Here is a 22,492-nt window from a genome sequence, read left to right on the forward strand (position 1 = left end):
TCTAGAATCTGGCTGTACAAAGATCCTGTACCAAGATACAATGGCTATAAAATGAAAAGCTAATGAGGAGAAATATATTTGGTCTGTCAAAGAACTGATGAAAACTGATGATACAAAGTATCTTTCTACACACTGGAAAATACTTAAAGGGTCTTTAGAGAAATATATAAAATAAATAAATAAGTCAACCAAAGACGAATAAATAAATTTAAAAAAGGAAGTTATAAATAAAGCAGAAACCAAACATTTTCATAATGATTGAAGTGTGAGAACTTGGTAAATTAATGATTAGATCTGTATACTCCCTTTTTTATCTTTATATATTTTAAAGAGGATGATAACCAATAAGGGAATATGAGAGATGATGCATACAAATTTGTTAAACTCTTGGAAATGAGAATGAGGGCTCTATGTAGAAAGGAGCTTCTGGACCACTGTCTTGATCTCCTCTAAATAATAACTTAATTATTACAGGCAGTCTGTATAGTGGATCCTATGTTTTCAGGACTGAGAAAGACCATACTTTTTGAGAAAGACTGGAACAGTTGGAAGCAGACTGAGAGAATAAGCCCTGTACTTTATATCAGTGTTTATTCAAATACATACCTACCACCTGTCCTCACAGTTGTCAGGAGGACACAACTGTGATGCTGAGCAAGTGATTACTGGAATAAGCATGTTCGAGAGTAAAATATCATTGCAAGGATTTCACTTTTATGTTAAAAGAATATTAATTAGTTCTTACTTAAACTTTCTCTAAGGGGTATCCCAGGGTGGAGTCTAATTTTTTTTTTTAATGCAAGGAAAATGGGCTGCACTAACAGCTTGAAATAATTGGTGTAACTCAAAATGTATAATTACACCTTAGAGAAGAGTTTGTTTTGAGGATTGTTTTTTTATTACTATTCAGGATCAAGAGCTACAATTTTCAAATGAACCAGTCTGATCAAAGGATTGAAAAATGCAGTCAGTTACTGAATAGATAGAGATACCTTTATGAATTGGGTAAATACCATTTCACTATTGATAAATTTGTTCTTATAAAACTTGAATGCCTTAACATTGTCTATTATGTCTTGAATGCCTTAACATTGTCTATTAGTCAGTCAGTGTAAATATAAAAAGAGAAAACACATTTCCTAAAGAGCAGGTCCTAAGAAAAATGTATGTCTATATTTAAATCCAGGAGTTTTATTCTCTGTGATATGAGGTTAAGGTTCCTTTCACCCACAAGGAAAGGGATCAAAGTAAGAGCATTTCAATGGTACGTGGAACTACTTATTAACAGAGTAGAACTGAGGGGATCCAAGCCACAGATTTGTTACATTTCTTCTGAAAGGCATTATGCATGAAGGATGAAACATTAGTTCATTGTCTTATGGCAATTATAATTTCGGTTCAACTTGAAACAAGCTTCTGTAGTGTCTCAATACGTTTTGAATTGAAAGGCAGAATTATAGTCACCTACCTTGTTTTGAAGTGGTGCTCAGAAACAAGGTATGAAATGGACAAAACTGACAATCAGTGGAGGTAACCTTTGAAGAGCTGGTCCCCTACTTTCATTTCTCCTGCTTGCCTCTGGGCAGCAGCATATGTGAATAACTTATTTCTTTGTCTGGTTCAATAGATCAGCATTGCACGGTGAGGGCACACAAGAGATCTTGGTTGTATTCACCTGAAATATCCATTTTATTTGAGAGTTTACACTGCCTGGCTGTAACCTTTTTATGATCAGCAAAAAGCCTGTTTGCCTGGTGAGCTTCCAAAAGAAGTTTAAAAATAAGCATGTTTATATATGCATCAAACCAAATCCTGGGACAAAACATAAGGAGCTGCTTCAAATGTCACTTATAACTTTGCTTGCTGCCTTCAGTGAAACCATTCCTGGTTTGGTCCCATATGATATTACAGCACTGTGAACTTTAATACATCACTGCGGAAGGTACTCACTCTCTGTGCTAAAAAGAATCTCCCTGCAGGCATGCTTAAGGCTCTTTTGCTTTAAGCTTCTCTAGTATTCACCTTAAAACCTGCAGTGGTATTACCCATAATCAACTTGCTTCTAAATCATCACCAGTAAGAGTATAAAAGATAAAGAGACTTAAATATTATCTTATGTGTGCTGGGATACAGTCTTTACTTTTTAAGAATTTTGCCTTTTCCAAAATGAGATTTGACAGAATAAAAGATTTTTCAAAATGTTAACATATATCAAGACATCTGTGCTGCGCCTCTGTCTTTAGTTTCTTCACTACAGCGGAAACACTGCAGAACAGAAAATACAGAGTGGTTTTTTTTTGTTTGGTTTGGGGGTTTTCTTGGGGTTGGGGTTTTTATACAAATTACTCCTCAGAGATTTAATTTTTTTTTTTTTTTAATGACACAATCCTACTGATTGTTTTTGAGAAACTAAAAACTACTTCCAAGGCTTCAAACTATAATGTCATAAACCATCATTAATTTGAGACAAGTGTACTGAAAAGTAAATCCTTCAGGAAAATAAAGCACATGCTTTACAGATTGTCTTCTTGGACTGTGCCAAGTTGTCATATTTGAATAAATAGATTTTTGTATGCAGTTCTCTGGTGAGCATTATGAGTAGTTGTTAACTGACATCTGTCATTCAAATACTAATTAAAACTATAACCATTAGAGACAGTGGAGATTTAAAACTAATTTAGCATTTGAGCAGCTAAACTGACACCAATCTTTGAGAAACTGAGCAGCAAATTACTCTTACAAGTAGAATAGGCAAAAGGAGACATATATTTTATGCACAGATTTTTCTACATTTCTATGATTAACACCATGTCCACTAATGAAAACTAAAACTGAAAATACTGCTCAGTTAAGTATGTATGCAAACTGAGCATACATAAGAGTACATATCCTTTTTAGTGTGAAACAGTGATATTGAGCATACTAAATAGCTGGAAATGTAATATTTTGCAAAGCAAGAAAAATATTACATCCAGTTTCAGATTCCCAACAAAGACAACCTGTCAGAGCAAGTCCAGAGGATGACCACCAAGATTGTTAGAGAGATGGAATACCTCTCTAAAAATTTGGGCTGCTCAGCCTGGAAAAGAGAAGGCTTTGGGGTGACCTAATTGTGGCCTTCCAGTACCTGAAGGGAGGCTACAAGAAAGATGCAAAGGGACGATTTACAACAGGGGCAGTAAAAAACCAATGTAGTAACTGGGGGAACGGCTTCAAACTGAATGAAGGCAGGTTTAGTCCAGATATTAGAAAGAAGTTCTTTACTGTGAAACACTGGTACAGGCTGCCCAGAGCAGTTGTAGATGCCCATCCCTTGGAGTGCTATAAACCAAATTAGATGAGGGTCTGATCAAGTTGGTCTAGAGAAAGGCTACCCCCACCCTCCTCCTGCCATGGCACAGGAATTGCAATTAGATGATCTTTAAGGCCTCTTTCAGCTCAAACCATTATATATTCCATGATAATATATGATACAAATTACTGGAAAAATTATTTCTTTTCTGTTTTAGAGTAAAAGCATTTGAAGAAAAATTTTACATATCTTGCAAGTAATTTAGTCATTTAATATATAACACAGCAGCTCAATGCAATAAAGAGGCTGCTTAAAAAACAGCTGACACCAGAAGTAAATTTTAAACCATTCTCTCAGTGAGACCACACCCTTTACTCTCAATAGTTTGTTTAGCTTGATGTTCCTCCCAGTATAGCCAGAAGGTCTAAAAATCTACAATGAAGGAGAAAAAAAATCTAAAATCTTTTGACTTTGGCCTTGAAAACATCGGTGAAAATCAAGGATGGACATACCCATTAATAAAATCTTTTGACAGTAAAACACCTATAAAACTGAACTTAGTAGAAAGATTCCTTGATTAATGTGACATATATACTGCAGATTAATCAAGAAAAGGTTTCCAGTATATTAATTCAACAGCCATCTCACATGTATGCTACTTATCATACATTCTAATGGCAACCAGCTCCCTAGATATTATCAGGAGTTTGACATTTTCTCTAATTGCTTATGAGGTTGATGGAAATTTGATTTTGATGAAGTCACTTCCTAGCACAGTAAAGTACTACTTGTCTGTGAAATATTCTACAACTCCCTTTTTCTTACCAAACAGAGAATAGGTGTTTTGTGGATCAGTGCTATCTACATCAAGATCTGTGCTCGTTTTGAGTAATTTGATGACTTTCTTTACAGTCTGTAGCTGCTTCACCACAAGGATGCTTTTATGGGAATGCATCATGGGATTGGTTCCCAGAAAATGAGATAGGCACAGTGACAGCATTAATGTTATTTATGTGCCATTTTACAAATTGAAGCAAGCAAGATATGCCTACATTTCATATTAGATGAAGACCTACTTTTTCACATCATGCAAACTCTTTAACAGTGGAAAATATGATTTAGTAATGCATAAAAGCATAAGATTTAAGACCTTAGTTACTCTATTAGGCTGAGGATAGATGCCAGAACACCAGTTTCAATTAAAGTCTCCTGTGTCAGTTGATTGCATCAGGTTGTTGACTTTAAAAAAAAATATTTTGGCAACATAATAATTTCAAATTAGAATTATGATTACCATTTGTTTCTTGAATAGGAAGAAATAGCAGTTGGTTCTTTTTTATTAAGTAACTGGCCTAAGACCCTTTTCTGAGTATAACAGGACACATTTTGCTCTAGCCATTTTAATGCTAGATGCAGCTGATTAGTGTTTTTTTTTTCCAGTTGTGTAAAAGATAGGACAACTAGAAACCAATTTCTGATTGCACAAAAATGAAATAATTTTTTAGAAGTGACTTCATTTCTCGCTCAAAATAGAGCATCAGTGGAACTTACCTAAGTTACTTGTTCTGACATATATTAAAGTAAAGCAAACAAACATTTCTATGTGACCTTTTTACTTTAAGTTTCACAGAATGTATATTAAAAGCTATCAGAAAAAGGTCAGCACTAAAATGAACCCTTGCAAAAATTCTCAAAATAAAGACTTTCCACTGACCCAAACCATTTTGTTGCTTTACAGCTCACAAATATATCTTATTTCAGTTTCATTTCATGTGTCACCTCACATGACTGAACAGTAAAACCCTATGAGGGTTTTAAATTTGGAGGGGAAGGGATAGGGCCTGATATCCATGAAGTTCAAGGAATAAAGCAGGATGTGACTGAACTCAGCTTTTGCAAATAAGCTGACTTCATCTCAACACAAGCGGGACCAGAGTGAGGCCTTTGCTTTAGGTAAACACCTACCAAGAATTTAATGCATCAACTGGTATCTCCTTGAGCTCATTTAAAGATTGTGAACATTTTCCTACGTTAGTTGAGCTATCATAGAGAGGTAGGGTGAATACATGATTCATCCCAACATAGAAGACAAAAACTAGATAATAAGCAAAGATATGTCAAAGACAACAAAGGGCTTCAGCTGTCTTACCCATGTATTCCTGACAAGGGTGGATGCCCAGTATTGTGATGGTGAGCATTTTATAGAGGCTGATAGGGAAATCACATTGCGATTGATCAGGAAATTAAAATTGCTATATTGCTAAGTGTATATTAACGTTTGTCATTTGGATTGTGTCATCAATATCTTTTACATTGCTCTGCTAAATCAGAAGTCCTGTATGTGAAATATCTTCAAATATGTAAATTCTACATTAAACATTGCAGCCTCCATTAATGGAATATTTAAAAGAGCTTGGCCAATAAGACTCTGACAACTCATGACAGGGATCTTTTTTCCTAGAAGCTATAAAAATTCTCAGTTCTCCAGCCCATCTGTGGGACAAAGGTTAGTAAATTTGTAGCTTGACTGAGAAGCATTGTGAATCTCAGGTCTGCTTTTTACAGAAACTGCTCTTGTTGCTTTCTAAAATATAAGCTATTAAGAGGCATTAAATCCCTACAGTTAGGTTTATCATCTTTCAAACAAGAACAGATCAATCAAATAACTGAAATTTAATTCTGGAATGCCACAGATTACAACAAAAGGCATTGAAAACAAATTTTTAACTTCCCTTCCATTGACGCACACCAGCCTTTTCCTCCAGTCTTGCTGGTAGTACAACAGCTTTCCAGGATTTCCTGACTTGCAACAGAAATCACAAGTGACCCCTGTGGCTTTTTATTCACTGTCCCAATATTTCCTAAAGATGGTGTTGCATCCCGGAGTTTGGGTTTAGATTAGGGTTTTTAATTTATGTTAAAATAAATCAAGTTCTGTAATCCCGCGTTTCCCCCGCGTTGTTCCCGCCCGCGGTTTCTGGCCCCATGTTGCCTGTTGCCGGATCTTACCCCTCTGCCGCTCCTGTAACCACCCTGCCATCCGGCCCCGGGAAACCCCGTGCTGGCCACACGATCCCGCTCAGCCCGTGGCTCGGCGCCCGCCCCTGCAGGGTTCTCTGGTTGGTCGCGGTTGCTGGCGTCACCGCCACGGCAGCCGCCCCTATTGGCCGGCAGGCCGTGGATCCTCTCGCCCCGCCCCTCTATAAAGCCCTATCCCGCCGGCAGTCAGACGCCATTTTCTCCCATGTGAGTGCCGGGAGCGGTCGCGTCTTTCCATCGAACCGCGCCATGTGTGACCAATAAACCGTTCCTGCCAAGCACGGAGTAAATGGACAAATTCCTCCCTCTTTGCCGGGTCCCTAGCGCACGGTAACAGAGGCTGGCCAGCCCACGCACCCGAGACACGGAGCCGTGTCCGGGAACCCGCGGCAGCACACCCCGGCAGCACGTGGAAGCTACGCCACAGCCGGGCTCCCAAGAGCCGCGTGCAGCCGGGGAGAGCGAAAACCCACGCCGCAGATGGTAGTCTTTGCGTCTTACTACTCCTCTCGGAGCTCTTCAAGAAGTGACCCCCACCCCGAGTGAATCCAAGGGACAGACTGAGACTGTCCACAGATAGTTTCACTCCACCCCAGGTCGACACCTTTGGACAAACCAAGGGGTGGCTTTTCTTCCCATTTTCCAGCCTTCATCTTTAATTAAACATTGCATGTGAGACACAGGTAAACTCTGTGCAAATACAGCATGCAGTTACACCACTCAATTTTTATCTTCTCTCTGCAAGGAAACATCTTGTGGAGGTATGTAGGGATGTAACAGAGGCAAAGTCGCCAAAACGTGTATCTCAAAAAATAAAAAAAAAAAAAAAAGATTTTCCAGTTGCTCACTCCATATAACATATAAAATATAACCTACAGCACAAAGTCTGCCACAATCCCCATAGTGATTCTCTTTCTTCTTTTGCCTATTTTCTCTGCACAGTGATAATTTTTCATCTTCTCCAAAACTTGTAATCTTTCATATTCCTGAAATTCAGAAGTATTTTGAAGTTTATTCATCTCACTCAATGCCTTCTGACTGCCTCTCCACTTGCAGTCTGAAGTAGGGAGCCATGACATCTCCAGCATTCAATCCCAGTGAGAACAAAGACATATTCAATTCACACCGCTAGGACTGATTTGTATCTACAAAATAATCTGGCACTTGTTTTTGCCCACCTGGGTGCCCCTCATTAAAATTATTCAACTTTTATCTTCTTTCTTCCCAGCACTATTGTCTTTGTATATCATATTCTGCATGGTGTCCAGCAGATTGAATCCTATCGAGTACTCATTTGTCAGTTGTACAATTCAGATGGACTATTGCTCACACACAGCTTTCTGGGTATGGGAGTCTTTCTAGAATTAAAATACTTTGATTACCTCCCTAGCCTTCTTTGGGTCTATCATTTGAGGATGCACAAGGATTTTCTCAGTTTCTGTGTCCCTCAAGCACTGTCCCTCTTTCTCTAATTCATAAATCTTTGTGATGTCTGACTGATTTGCTGCAGTTTGATTTATGTGTTTTTCCTTCATCTAGTTAAAGTTTCTCAAATTCATGGTTTAAAAGTATGGAAGATAAAGGATTTTTCTTTTTTTTTTGCCTGTGTCCCCATGGTTTAGGACATAGATTCACTTTATTTGCTCCTTGTTTATAGCTGGCAGGGATCAGCTTTCCCATGCTTAGGCTAAGTCCCTTTCTTTTCAGACTCAAACAGTATTTTAGCTTCAAAATGCTTTAGTTGAGATCCTTCTTTTCCTATGTGCTTTTGCTTATTTGTTCAGCAAAACTCATCTTGTAATAAGCTACCCATTTTGCTGCTTCCCATATTGTAGGAAGGTATTCAAATTAATCAGGGACTGTCAAACTGAAAAAAATGTCCAGGGATTTTTCCAGCGGGGCTTTGAATCTGCCTAATCTTCCTCTCTCACCATGCCATGGAGCTCCACCAATTGTCTGCTTTCCTTCTGAAATTAGTGGATGCTGACAGGCATGCTCTACTTGGTGCTTTCCTCCAGAACCCTTGTTATTAATTTTTTTGAATCCTTGACCATCACAACCCTTTCTTTTTATATGGTTGTCCCACCATTAGTTTTCTGGTCTTTGGAGCTTTTTATTTACTCTAGCTTTTCCTGTCATGTCAGCCATCTTCTTGCCAATCTTGATAGTTTCCTGTCTTGAAAGGAGAATGAGAAAAGAACTCCCTTGAACATCACAGAGTATATTGTTGTAGGCTGGGTTTAGTCAGGGGTTTTATTAATGTTAGTTAGGTTTGTTCCTTGTACTCCCCTCACAGTGGTTTGCTCCAAGTTGTTTACCTGGAAAGTTCCTGCCACTCAGACCTGTCAATCTTCTCACCTCTCCCTGTTTTCTCCTTATTTGGTTCTGTCAGTCAAGGTTTGATCACTCCCTGATGACTATCAATCTTGTAACCACCCCCAGATTCTTCATGAAAGTTCTGCATCAATCACCCCACCTTAGCCTTTCTATTCGTCCCAGGACTCTGTACCCACCTCTGTTATGTTACCATTGGTTGTTATAATCAATGTCGTTTCTCTATATTTGTCCCCATTAGGCGAGCCAGGTTTCCACCCCTGTCCGCCCACCCTCTACTTAATCTGTTGTCGTTCTTTGTTCTCCGGCATTTTGCACTGCATTGCGCTGAGAGCAATTTGTTCTGATCACACATGGGGGAATAAAAGTTCTTACGGCTCGCAAACAAAGTGTCCTTCTCTCGTCCCTTCATCTCCTCTCAGCATGTGAAGCTACCAAAGCTGCGTTACCCACGCCGCAGCGCTCAGCATTACGAGGGAGGCAGATGCCAGCCGGCGCATCTTGACTGCTTGAGGTCGTGGCAGATAGCCGCCGCAGTGTATCTCTTCTATTTCTGTTCTCAGTAAAATAATTCTGTCCTGCTGAACTCTTAAACTTCAAGAAAATTGAAAGTGTCTTAGGTTTCTTTCAAACAAATATTATGCCTAGACATTTCCCACTGCACAACTCATGGCTTTCAACAGGTATGGAATCTGGTATAGGACTCTCCACCAAGTCACCTGAAATTATGGGATTAGAGAGAATTAATGCCTTAAAGATTTTAAGGGTATTTTGCAAAGTATGCGTCAAATTGGGAAGCCAGTAACTTTTACTGAACTAAGCACAGGATTCAGAAAAAGAACTTACAAAATTACAAAATGAATAGTGAAAAAATCTGGTTTTGAAATATTTTATATAAATTTCTTGTTCTCAGAAAAGAAAAGAAAATAAAAGACCATGAAACTACAGATTTTCAGTTTAGGAGATGTTTGCATGTTTTATGAAATTTTCAGTTTAGAAGAGTCTGGAACCCATGCACTTCCAAATTTCAGGCAAGCAGTGGTCCAATTATGCAGTGCCATTTGGTACTCTTACAAAGAAACATGAATGTGAGAATAGCCTGGTAATTGACTTAAAGTAACAGAGTAAATATGAACATTGCATACTGATTTTAAATTCATGTATTTTAAGAAAATGGGCAAGTGCTTGATAATAAATTTACAACAGTAAAACAGTATTCTATGTGTGGTTTTCAATCCACTAAACATTCTCCTCCAGAAGTGCATCTTGTGCTTATTCTTGAACAACAGACATCTGTGTATGACTGCTGTCTCCATGTTACTGATTCTGTTGTTATAGTCTGAAATGACTTGCTTTTATCTTTTTCAAAAACTGACACAAAGAAAAAGCATTCAAAAATATAAGAGTGTAGAGTATACTTGTTAGCAGCCACAAAATTGATACTGCATATATAAAAACCAAGACAGGTATAATTTTCCTAATGCAAGTGTCATAACTGTCTTTTTCTGAGTGTCTCTATTGCCACAGTATCAATTAATAGAATGGTATTCCAGTGAATCACCTTGTTCAAGTAGAAGGGCTAAAATAATAATTCAGACAGAACAAACTAAAGTGTCACAACACAAAGAAGTCAAGTATCTGTCATTCACAAGCAATGTCAGTGCCATGATCTAACAATTCTCCCTGTTTTCTTATAAAGCAGCCAAAGGATATGTCAAGCAGTCAAATGCAGAGGTAAAAAAAAACCCAAAAAAACCAACAAAAAACCAAAAACAACACTGTAAGCAAGGGAAGGAAACAGAGTGTGAGGAAAGGAAAAAAAAAATAACAAAAACAAAATTTAACAACCCCCGAAATAACATGAAGTAATTCACCTCACAGCTATCTATTGCAATCTTACATTAAATTCAAACAAAATTTAGATATCTGAGTAAAAGAAGGAAAAACTGCAAGGTGGTTGGTTACTGAGAAAATGGGATGAGGAAAAACCCTATCATATTTTCAGGTCCTCTCCTTGCATGTTTCCTATATACAATCCCCTACTGCATAATGTAACTTTCTCTATTATGCAACTTTAACCTTATCTGTCCTGTTACAATTTGTCTCAGCATATTTTTACATAGATTGAAAGATGTGAGCAGTAGCATTGATTCACTTGGTTTCAAAATTAATTTTGGCCTTACAGCTGATAAACCTGCAGCAGATAAAGCTGATGAACACATTATAAATATACAGTAAGGTGCAAATGCCATCTAGATGCTAATTCTGTTTATATTGAACAGTTCAGCAGACAGTAACTTCAGCACTCATTCTATCTCTTTAATATGAGTGCATAGTAGCATCCCTCAGAGGAGGGAGGAATCTTGTTTATAGGTCTCAGTGGAAGTGCCCCAGGAGATCCATCTGAGGGTTCTCTCTCAGAAAAAAATGAGCAGTTAACAAATATTTGTAATTAACTTGGTCAGCAAACAGGCACCCTGCTCCAACACAGGATGCAGGAAGTTCTGAGGGAAGTCCTCTGAAGTCCTGAGATCAGAAAAAGTCCTGGGGAAGACATGTTCTTCAGAATTCTCAGTCTTATCTTGCAATATGAGGCAGGCTTCAAAGCCTTGAAACTTTTCTTCATAATTAGAAAAAATAAGAAGTGTCTTCTCCCCCATTTATTTAAATGGATACAGTAGGTCACAGTCTATCAGGTATTATCAGTGTAATTGAAACATGCATATTTATTTTCTAGACTGAATGATGAGAGATAAAAATTAGAACAAGAACCTTCTGCTTTGAGTATAAAATTTTCTATGCTGAAAGCAAAATCACAAATGAAGAGTAATAATTTCGGGAAGGTTTTGAAACAGTAAAGTCCACAGCTAACAAGTGAAACTTCTACAGACATAATATTTAATAGCAGATTCTGTTCCATCCAGTCCAGATCAGTGGAGGTGTCATTTAAATGGCTGCATCTTTGTGGAAAAAAATATTGTCTATAGCTAAACTGCGCCCAGACTCCCACCAAACAAAAATCTGACATGTAAGCATGAAGTTTAGACATAGCTATAAAGATAAAACATAATTGTCTTAAAGGAAGACAGGGACACTGAGAAGTAAAAACATGTAATGGTATGTAATATAAACTGATTGTCTAGTACCTTATATAACACTCAAAATCTAGAAGTTTTTTTCAAAAAATCTCATCACTGAAATGTCTATATCAGACTGCAAAAGTGAAGCCAGTTATTAATCAAAACCTTGACATGGCAAACATGAAAACCACTTTTAAAGACCAATTGAAAGGTAATATCTGATAAGCTCAAAGTGGCCAGGCTAAGCCAGCCCACCCAGCAAAGTAAGAAACAATCAGAGGCTGACCACTGAGTAACCTTTAACATGAAGAATCTGCTGCTATCAACAAGAAATTCTGATAAGCAATGAGGTCATGGCATGACAAAGCTGCTCTCACCTACAAAGGCTAGAAGCCATGCAATTACTTCTGGCAGGTACCTCTTAGTAATTGTCACAGACACAGAGAAAATAAATGTTTCCTAATAAGAGAAAGGTCTCTAAAAAAGTTCAGTAGTTAAGTGTTGGGCCATCCCCCAGTTCATTTGAAATACCTTGTATTTTATGACATTCCAAACATACTCTGAATCTATTTAAACTGTAGGGATTTTTCAAAAAGGCAGGAATCTTGCTGAGGTAAAAGCTTTCTTCCAGAGATGCATCTTCTTTTGTTGCTGGACACTGAGAAATTGTTACCACCTTCTGGTTAGTGGTAGCTATGGGTGTTAATTCACATAAGTGTCACTTATGATGCTTTTTAGTTGTGCTTGAGCAGTGTTATAATGGAAATCTCTTAAAATCTTGAATTAAATACTCAAATAGTGTGAAAATGGAAAGAGATAGAAGTAATTGTAGAAAATCTATCATTTCAGCCTCAGCAAGGAATGGAATACATTAATAAAAGGGAAAATTTGAGTTTTTCAAAGGAAATTTCTGAAAAACAACATAACACCATGTTCCTCTGGATTTCCAGTGCATAGCTCAATCCAGTACATTCAGGTGCAGAATGAGCCATAAATGGATAAACAAGAAACTTCAGAGACAGCTGAAGAAAGGGACATAAAAAGAGATTCTGGGAAGAGAGCATTGCAGCGTCCAAAGCAGAAGTAATGAAAAACAGTTGAATCAAATAGACCTGCAATTTACCTCACTTGAAGAAGAATGTTGGTTTTTTTTACAAAAAAATAATAGCAGGCTGAGGTGAAGTATAAGAAAACAATACTATGATAGTAAGTCGGCACTCATTTTTTGACAACATACAAGCATAAAAAAGAAATTCAGAAGTGGGCACTGATACCACGATCATTTAGTACAAAAGCAGCAGACTGGAGAAATTCCATAAAAATAAGAAACAAGAGCACAAGCAGTCTGTAATTTGTAATATTTATAGAATCAAGAGGAAGAGTAAAAGCATTTCTGAAGCAAGCAGGGAATGCAGCTTGGAGCACAGCAGCAACATAGGGAACAGAAGAGACAAAAAGGTCAGTATGTCAAAAATTCCTTTTGTCACTCAAGTTCTATAGCTTGCTGGCAGTAATACAAAACAAGACCTTTCAGAAGGGGAATCAAATCAGCAGGATGGGTAACATGCAGTGAGTGGATGAGGTGAGTGATGTGAGACACTTATGAAGGCTGAGGTACTGTAGGCTTTGGAAGGGACTCAAATAGTAAAGGAAGAATTACATCTTTAAGAAGGTTGTCAGCATGCAACCTGAGGGGCTGGATGGATCAAATTCTGCAGATACTAGCACAAATTGAATAGGATCAAACCCCACTTTAAGTAACCAACATTCAGTATGGGCAGGCAGGCCATCTTCTCCATATTCTCTTTGTTTGATCTTGGTTAGCTTCAAACTTAGATGTATAGTATTCAAACTTGAAAGTGCTATGCGAGTTGAATTTCTTTCCAGCTCAGGTTCAGAAAGCTCTCTGTCTCATGCAGAACTGAGATGTGGAGCTATAGCTAAGAAACCTACAGATACAAATCTGCAAGAAACTTCTCTTGCACCTGTGTTCTGATGTGCACTTACTTAACCTCTCCTTATAGCACATTTAACTTAGTGGATCATGCCTTAAGCAAGCGGCTTTCTTGTTAGCACAGAATGAGTCACTTCAGAGACCTCACTGACTTACTACAAAATTAAGAAATATAAAACAGCTTATATATGTTGATTATAGTGTAAACTTTTGACAGTTTACTTGGACTGGAGTCCTATGGAAAGTAAATTTTCCAAAAATGTAAATAGATTTGTTTATACAAGCCAATTGCTAATAGCAGGGTCTATCAGAAAGCTGAAGATAGACAATCCCAAAACCTACATTTGTATTTGAAAGATAGGGACACAATTTTCCGTGAACATCGTGGCTTTGTTATCTCCCTTATTTCCTTTAAGCCAATACTGACTGTTGCTTGAGACTGTCAACTCACAATGTTGAGATGGTTTCTTTTTCACAAGAGTGCTCACTATTCCTCAGTATGAGAAAACGATCCTCTTCTGAGCAGTATTAGAAGCTCCTAATTCTGTAAAAAGTATAACACAAATAACTAATGATGACTTTAAAGAAAAAAATATATCCAAGTTTTTTACTTCAAGTGTAGCAATTAGCCTACACAAAAAGTATTTGACTTATTCTAAATTTAAAAGAAAAGTTCTTCACTATAAAAACAGTCAAGGTGTTCCACAGAAAATGCGACAAAATGACAGCTCAGTGATTTATAGGGTACTTAGTTTATCACTTGATTGACACATTAAACTGTGATTCTGTGGGGAAAAAGCTGCCCAGAATTCTTGAGAAATCATCATAACAGGAATAATATTCATCTGTTTTAATATCTAAGAGTTTTAGAAGGACGCTTCAAGTCAAACTCTGCAAATTAGGACTTGATGGAAGCTGAAAAATAGTGTGTAGCATATGATTTTATTTTTTTGTCTAGTAATAGAGGTAGTTTTGACAATTGCTGCCACCCTGAAACCAAGAAGTTGAGCTCTCAACTTTAGTTTAACAACCTGAAAGACTAGCACACTGAAATTAATCCTTTATCAGGCACTATCAGTTCCAACACTTATGTTTTGGAACATGACCTATGTCTTTTGGGACATTCCCCCATGAACACACTGCTGTCACCCAGCTCTATGGAGAAAAACTGATTGCTTAGGGATTGCTTGGTACCACAGTAACAACAAAGCATATTATAATAAAAAAATTATTTTAACCTAAACTCTGCAGATTGGATCATTTTATACAACTTACAAAGATCCTCTGCACATCAGGCGATTTTACTAACATCCAACCCTCCCTGCAGATTCAAGTCATTTGTTATACATGAACTCTAACTTGGGTTCAAAGCAGGCATACAAAACTCTGTCCATGGAAGAAGGAAGCAAGGACGGCAGCCCTGACCATGAAGAGATGGCTTTCCTGCCATTCCACAGCTCCAGCACACAGCTGACTGGGATTTGCTGCTGTACAGGGCAAGGCATGTGGTTTTTTATGTTTTCCTGTTCTCCAGTGTGTGTTATTTTGATTGTCCTAGGTACATGGACCCCATTTCATGGATGAAGGTGTTCATGGTCAATGACAGCCCACCTCACAAGACAACGCACCAGTGTCTAGGAGTAGGGAATCTGGCTACCACTGCCAGGTGCTCCAGAATCTTTGTTTCAGCTCAGCTATTGTCAGAGTTCTATCTTAGGAGCAGCAGGAGCCTCTTCAGGAGGAAGGACAAGCCAGAAGCCAAGGGTGATCCCAGTTCCTGATCAGACAGTACCTTCACCAACCAGGCACAGTCCGCCAGGACCCAAGGACCAAGCTGGAGATGGGATACATCAACCCTCAGGTTGTATACCCAGACAGGGTGAACTCACACCTCAGGTCTGAGGTTAATCTAGTAAGATAAATGAGAAAATATGAATCAGGAGAGGACAGGGCTGACAGACATGCAATGTAGGGTCAAGAAGACGAAGAAGGAGATTTCTTCCACCTAGAAGACAAAGCTGGAGATCAGGCTTCCTGTAACATAGGTCTGAGCCACTTCCAGGACATGGGCCCATGTGCAGCTGTACAGCACAGCTCAAGCTACGATTGGAGGTCCAGGTCCAATGTTCAATGTAGCCTCTGCAGCAATGGTCAGCGGGTCTGTCAGCAGATATAACTCTGCTGGTCTCCAGATAAGTCTGACAGCTCTGGGCCTGAAAAGCTCACGTACACTCAGTGACATGACTACTTCTGCATCAAACGTACCCAAAAAAACCCATAGTGCTGGTCAGAACTTATGTGAAATTGCTGTGATGCACAAAATTACTTTTGCTCCTGTTTCATGCTGTTACGACTTCTTGCTGAAAAATACGGACCTATTTTGTGTTTCATTTTAATTGAATTAATGGAATTAAATTAGAGCATAATTAAACACCCTACATCTAAATCACAAGAATTTCATTCACTTCCCTGAGATCATGCTGCTTGATAGTTGGGACTTGTAAGGGGGTAAAACTGATCAATGTGCAATGGTTGTTAACTATTATATCTGTGCCATCAGTGACTTAGAACAGCTATTTTCATGCCAGGAGAGAAACAACCATGTATCTGTATTTTGTATTACATACTTTAGCAAGCAAGATGAACAAACCAACTGAAGATTTTCCAAAACTCTTATTCTTTATTTTTTTTCCTAATGGAACAGCAATATGTCAGGAAAAATAACTGCTTTGAATGAAACTCGCATTTATTACCCTGATGTGCATACACTTTATAATGCAGCTTTTATAATTCCCCTCATTTTTTGCTTTTACTTCTTATAAACTCTGTACTTTTAAATGTGTAAAACTAGCACTAGCTAATATGCCTTGTGCTTTGTAAAGCACATTGAATTATTTAATACTTTTTTACAAATACATTGCAGGTGGCAGGTCATAAATTATAAGACTATTTTTATATAAAAATAGAGAAGTCACACAGCTGTCATTTTCAAGAACAAGACAGCAGTTGGCACAGGTATAATCATATCTCCCAAGCCAATTTATAAGGCATTTGTTTTCAGAGTGTAACATTTCACTTGAGGCATGATCAAAAAGTAATGATGCTAGGGACTATTTATGAGAGGACAAAAACAGTTCCACAAAGGAAGCCCTTCTGTACTTGTTCTCATAGATGTCTACATCAGTTTAACATCTTATTTTTATTATATTTCCTTCTACAAATATTATACACCTTCTTCAAGTTTTTTCTTCATGAGAGAAATTTACTTTTGGAAAATCTTTTATTGAAGATGTGTATTGTGTTCCTCTAACTTGAGTCCTTAAAAGTAGTTCCAATTACCTGTTTTCCTTAAAAGAAAAATTATGATACCAGGTGTTTTGGAGCATTAAAACTTTTGTTTGTCCATCCTTATACCAGCAAATAGGACCAGGATATCCAAGAAGTCCTGAAAATTGAAAATAGGGGTAAAAGTATAAGTAAGTAAGGGCAGATAAAAGTCACTGAGAGATGCATAATGGGCTACAATAATAATACATCATTATAGTATGCATATTTCTAAATATGGATCAGAAATTGCTATGTGATTGACAAGTAATTGCATTCAAACTTGTACAAAGTTATATTTTTTCTAAAATTCATGTTTTGGAACTTTTAAATTTTGTTTCTATTTTAAAAATAAGGATATATCATTAATGAAAATTATAGCTTACTCCTCTGTCTTTTCCAATCTATTATAATGTTAGCAAAATGCATTACTTTCTCACTTACTTGGTACATCTTTCTGGCTAAATTTCAACCAGAACCTAACTAGTTCTGGTTCTACTTGACTACTTTTTTTTTTAATTAGATTTTATTCAAATATTACTCTCAGTCACTTTATGTTAACCCAGGTGGTACAGATTTCATAACATTGGTATCCCTAAAAAAACAAGAAAATTAAGAGCAGTGTGAAGTAGACTGTTTGGGCAGGATACAAATTGTGTTATGCCCCCAAATGGCAACTTTAAAAATCTTGCACAATATTTTATGGTTTTAGGAGACAGCTTTAACAGCATAAATTTTCACTGCTTCTATGTAATGAACATCAGTCATTCTCTATTGAGTCTGGCTGGGATGGATTTATTTTCTTCATTGCAATCCATACGGTGCTGGGCTTTAGACATGTGATCAAAACAGCATTGATAACACACTTGGTGATGTAGGTATTGCTGAACTGTGCTCACACTGCATCAAGGATGCCTGTGTTTCCACTCTAGTAGGCTGGTAGCAGGCAAGACTTTGGGACAGGATACAAGCAGGATGGTGACCAAAGTAACCAAAGAGATATGCTCAATCATACAACACCATACTCAGCAAGGAAACTCAGGTTTTTCCAAAGAAGCCATTGCTTGTGGATGAACTCAGCACTACGGGTGGTGAGTGGCTGCTCTAGCACGACTTATCTCTGTTTGTCCTTGAAATATCAAATTGTTTTCATCTTGACAATGAACTTTCACTGCTCTTGCCCTTCCCATTTTCTTCCCCAGCCTGCTGAGAGAGCTTGAGAGAGCAGTTGGGTGGGGGCTTATATGTCACCTAGGATCAACTGACCACTTATACAAAAAACTCTTGAATAAATGTAGTTTTCATGTCATGCTGATGTGAATTTTCAACCACTATAGATCCTTTTATGAATTTAAGTGATTTTAAGGTAATTATTGATTTGTTGAAGTATGGTTTAACATGCCATTTTAGCTTTCCTTTATTTAAGAAGTACTCACTATATCAGATAGCTGTAGATGTTAAACTTGCAAATCACTTGTCTCTTCAGATTCATGCATGTATATTTCTTGGAATTAAATGACTATTTATAAATATATATAAATCAGGCCAGATTGGATGGGGCCTTGAGCAACCTGATCTAGTGGAAGGTGTCCTTGCTCATGATGGGGGTGCTGGTACCAGACAATCTTAAAGGTCCCTTCCAACCCAAACCATGCTATGATTCTATGATTTATTGAAACAATTAAACAATTTCAGGAAAAGATGCATTACTTCTTCAGAAACCATTAAGAAAGAGACATTTCTCTAACACACATGAAAGATTCTAAGAATATTTTAAGGTCATACTGTAAATGGAAATTGACTCACATTTTTAAAAAAGTAATATAGTAATTCAGAAAAGTTGAAATAGACTTTTTAACTCTTGAAATATCCCCTATGAAACTGGATAGACTGATCAGAAAGAGGGATTAAAACTCCCTTCTACAGTGAAAGTCAGCGAAAGCTTTAAGTAGGTGAAACACATGTACTAATGCATGCACACCTATCAGTAGATTATACATTTGCAACCTGCCTAAACAAGTGAAAGAATAACAGCCAGTTTCACATCCAGCTAAGACAGAAAACTGTATGCTTTCCTCCTTTCATGAAATTGGGTGAAAGTGAGATCATAAAAGCTTAGTGATTTGAGCTAGCAGCACACTCACTTCAACTGAACTTCAGAAGCACTAACACAGGCTCACAGATCTTTCAACTTGTTTCTTGAAAGGGAGAGTGAAGAATTCATAGAGAAGTGTAAAAAAGATGAACTTCTAATTTAGATTAAAGCAATAACACCTCATAAAGATGAATTTTAAATTACAGACTAGAAATTAAATTAAAAACCTCCCTCTGTAAAAGAAGTAATGAAACGATTCATTGAGGTAGATACTTGCACAAAGTTCCTTCAGGTATTGACCTGACTGACCATCAAATATATCTGACTTCTGTTGCTCTTGTTTCCACCACCAAGCAATAGGTGTGATGGTAGCAGTGTCAGGCTTCAAGTACGCCAGAGAGTGGAAAGATTAAAATAGAGGATTTCCCACATTCAAGAATTATTTTTCTACTGTAAGACACACAGTATTTTGGAAATTTTAAAGACCTAGTTCACCATCTTGTGCTGAAGCAGTGTCAGGCATATTTAACTGGATTTTTGACTTACCAGTAACCTTGGATGACTTGTTTATAGGTGATAACCTTCTTATGCTTGCCCATCTTAGAATGCTGTTAATAGACAAAACAAATCTCCTTCATTGCAAATACCTGTTATTGTAATTTGCAATAATTTTGCAGAATGGAAAGACTCACATTATTATGTGTCAGCTGTCTCTGTTCTAAACAGAACCAGTTATTAAGTCTTGGTGGAGAACTCTCAAACATCTCTGTCCCCTCTTCAGTTATCTGGTTTCTGTGAAACACTGTCCAAGCTGAGAACTTATAGGTGCAGGATATGAAATGTATCACTCTTGAAAATTGCTCTAGACAGAACACTGCAAAGTGAGAGCAGGCAGTCACCTTGCTGGGTTTTTTATGTTTAACTGGTGAAATTAAAGAAATAAAAAATCTCACCTAAAGTGTGTTTAACACAGATCTAAAGTTCAAATTAATTTGTTAGGGCAAAAAAAATTAAGTAATTAATTCCAGCAATGTAAAAATATATTTTAGCAGATGCATTCAGCATTAAAACTAATTAATTATTAGAATGACCCAAGAATTGAAAAAATACCCATGACAGTTAGAATAGTTTTACTTTTTTCCCTTTGTTTTCCTTTGTACATGGTGACAAATGCTGACAAAACAGCATTTTCCAGTAGAAATGTTGCACTGATTTCTTTCAACCATCTTAACGTGATTGTGACAGATTGCACAATATAAAAAGCAATTCTATCAGCAAAACATACTTTACACATTACACCTACTATTTTCCCCTTTTAAAGCATCTGTCACTGCTTTTAAAGGTCACATATTTCATGTTTCAGTGTGTGGGGAGAAAAAATATTTCCTCTTAACTTGAGAAATTAGCAAGGATGCTATACCAGCTTTGTTGTGCACTGGATAATTTCATTTATTATTCTTACTGTGACATGATGCCTGGAATTAATTTTTGTGCAACGAATAACTTTCTTGTGTACAACTTTGGTACTGCAATAATGGAAAAAAACAACAAAAAAAGATTATTTAAATGAAGGAGGTCTGATGTTTTGCTTCCACCAATTAAAGTATCTTCCTCCTCTTTCCTGTAGTACTACTGTGAAGCAAATATGACATAAGGAAAGATCAAATCCTGTTTCTAATGTTGTGAGAAAAATGCCTCTTCCCAATACCAAGCAGATTAAAACTCTGCCAGTCCTTTATTATAGCAAAAAAAAAAAAAAAAATAGAGGGGTGAGCTGTAGGATAAACTTGCTTATGTCTGACAGTTAAAGCAAAAAAATACTCAAAAGGAGGAACTTAAGAAGGGCACAGGTTTAGGAAAAAAGAAACAGGAGGACAAAAAAGTCCAAGCAAACAATGTAAAAAAAGGACAAGAAAAAAAATTTGCATGGAAACAACATAGATCACTATACCTTAGCATTATATTCAAAGCTCTGGTTAAGTTCAATTAAGAGACATAGGTGGTTTTAGAGATAATGTATGTTACTGGTTAATTTAAACAGAGGAATCTTACTCTTATAATCTTCAGTTCTACAGGATTTCAGGTAACAAATCATTGCTGGAAGAAAAGGGAGGGCTTTTCTTCTTAGATACATCTGTTTAACACACAGATATGGTTTTCAAGAAAATTGAGCTCAAAAATAAAAGTTAAAGAAATTAATTTATTTCTCAGTGTATTTAAGGAGTTAATGGTCATGATGAGCTACGTTTACTGGAAAGAGATAAAATAAAGGGTCTGATGTTCTCCTAAGGGTGTCAAAAAGGTCATCTTTGTACTGCTGGTCCAGAATAGAACAGGTATCGCAGCCTAGCTTACTTCTTTATGTCAAGTGCTATCAAAGTTATTCACTGTCATTTTTTGCAGTAAAGATTATTATAGTTGTTTATGCAGGCTTGCCTAAGCTACTCCAACAGTTTTTTTCCCCAAAATTTAATAGAAAGAAATAAAATTTCAAAGAAAATATTTTAATTGGCGCACATATAAATCAATTTTGTTCTTTAAGAGAGGGTTATCTTGAATTTCCTCAACTCTTAGATGTATTTCCTCAACCATTATCCTCCCATGTAAATTTTACTCTTTTGATGTTCTTATTCCCAAAGCTCTTCACTGACAAATTTGAGATGTGAAGATCATGTAAGAATTTCAAAACAGATTAGTACTTTTGATGAGAAGTGAGTTTATGCGGCGTTGCATTGTTTTCCCCGATCCCGAGCAGCTCCGGACAGCCTGGAATGGCGCTGCTTCTCGGCAGGACCCAGGGCTGCCGCTTGCTCCGGGCGCTTCTTCGTTCAGTGCACCAGCTGGGTCTGGCCATGCTCTGTCACTGCGTGCGAGGGGCGAGACAAAGAGGGAAGGAATTGTCCACTCCCTCCGCTTGGTCGGCTGGAGAGCTTTTATTTGCCGCGGGGAGATGCAACGGAGAACCGCGGCCATCCCCTGCATCCACGTGGACAAAATGGCCCCGAACAAAGGAACGCATGGCAGGCTGAGGGAGGCAGAAGTCTCCCTCGCCCAATGGGGACAGGCTATGGGGGTGTGATGTGGACTGGGGTAACCAACGGGGATGCGACAGGGGCGGACATGGGGCTCCGGGGCAAATGGGGTTGTGGGAGTGGGGTAACAGACTCCGAACTCTCCATGTGGAGAGAGGGGTGGTTACAGGACTGGCAGGGTGAGTTCCAATGGTAAGTAGTCTGAAGTGGACCACCGTGGTGGGGGGAAACACGAGGGGTACACAGGAATACACAGAACTGGCTAACTAACACATATCAGAACCCCTAATCTGAACCCGAACCCGGGATGCAACAAGTTTACATGAATATCCATTTGAAGAC

This window comes from Vidua macroura, chromosome 1, assembly GCF_024509145.1.
Source record: "Vidua macroura isolate BioBank_ID:100142 chromosome 1, ASM2450914v1, whole genome shotgun sequence".
Classification (NCBI taxonomy): Eukaryota; Metazoa; Chordata; class Aves; order Passeriformes; family Viduidae; genus Vidua; species Vidua macroura.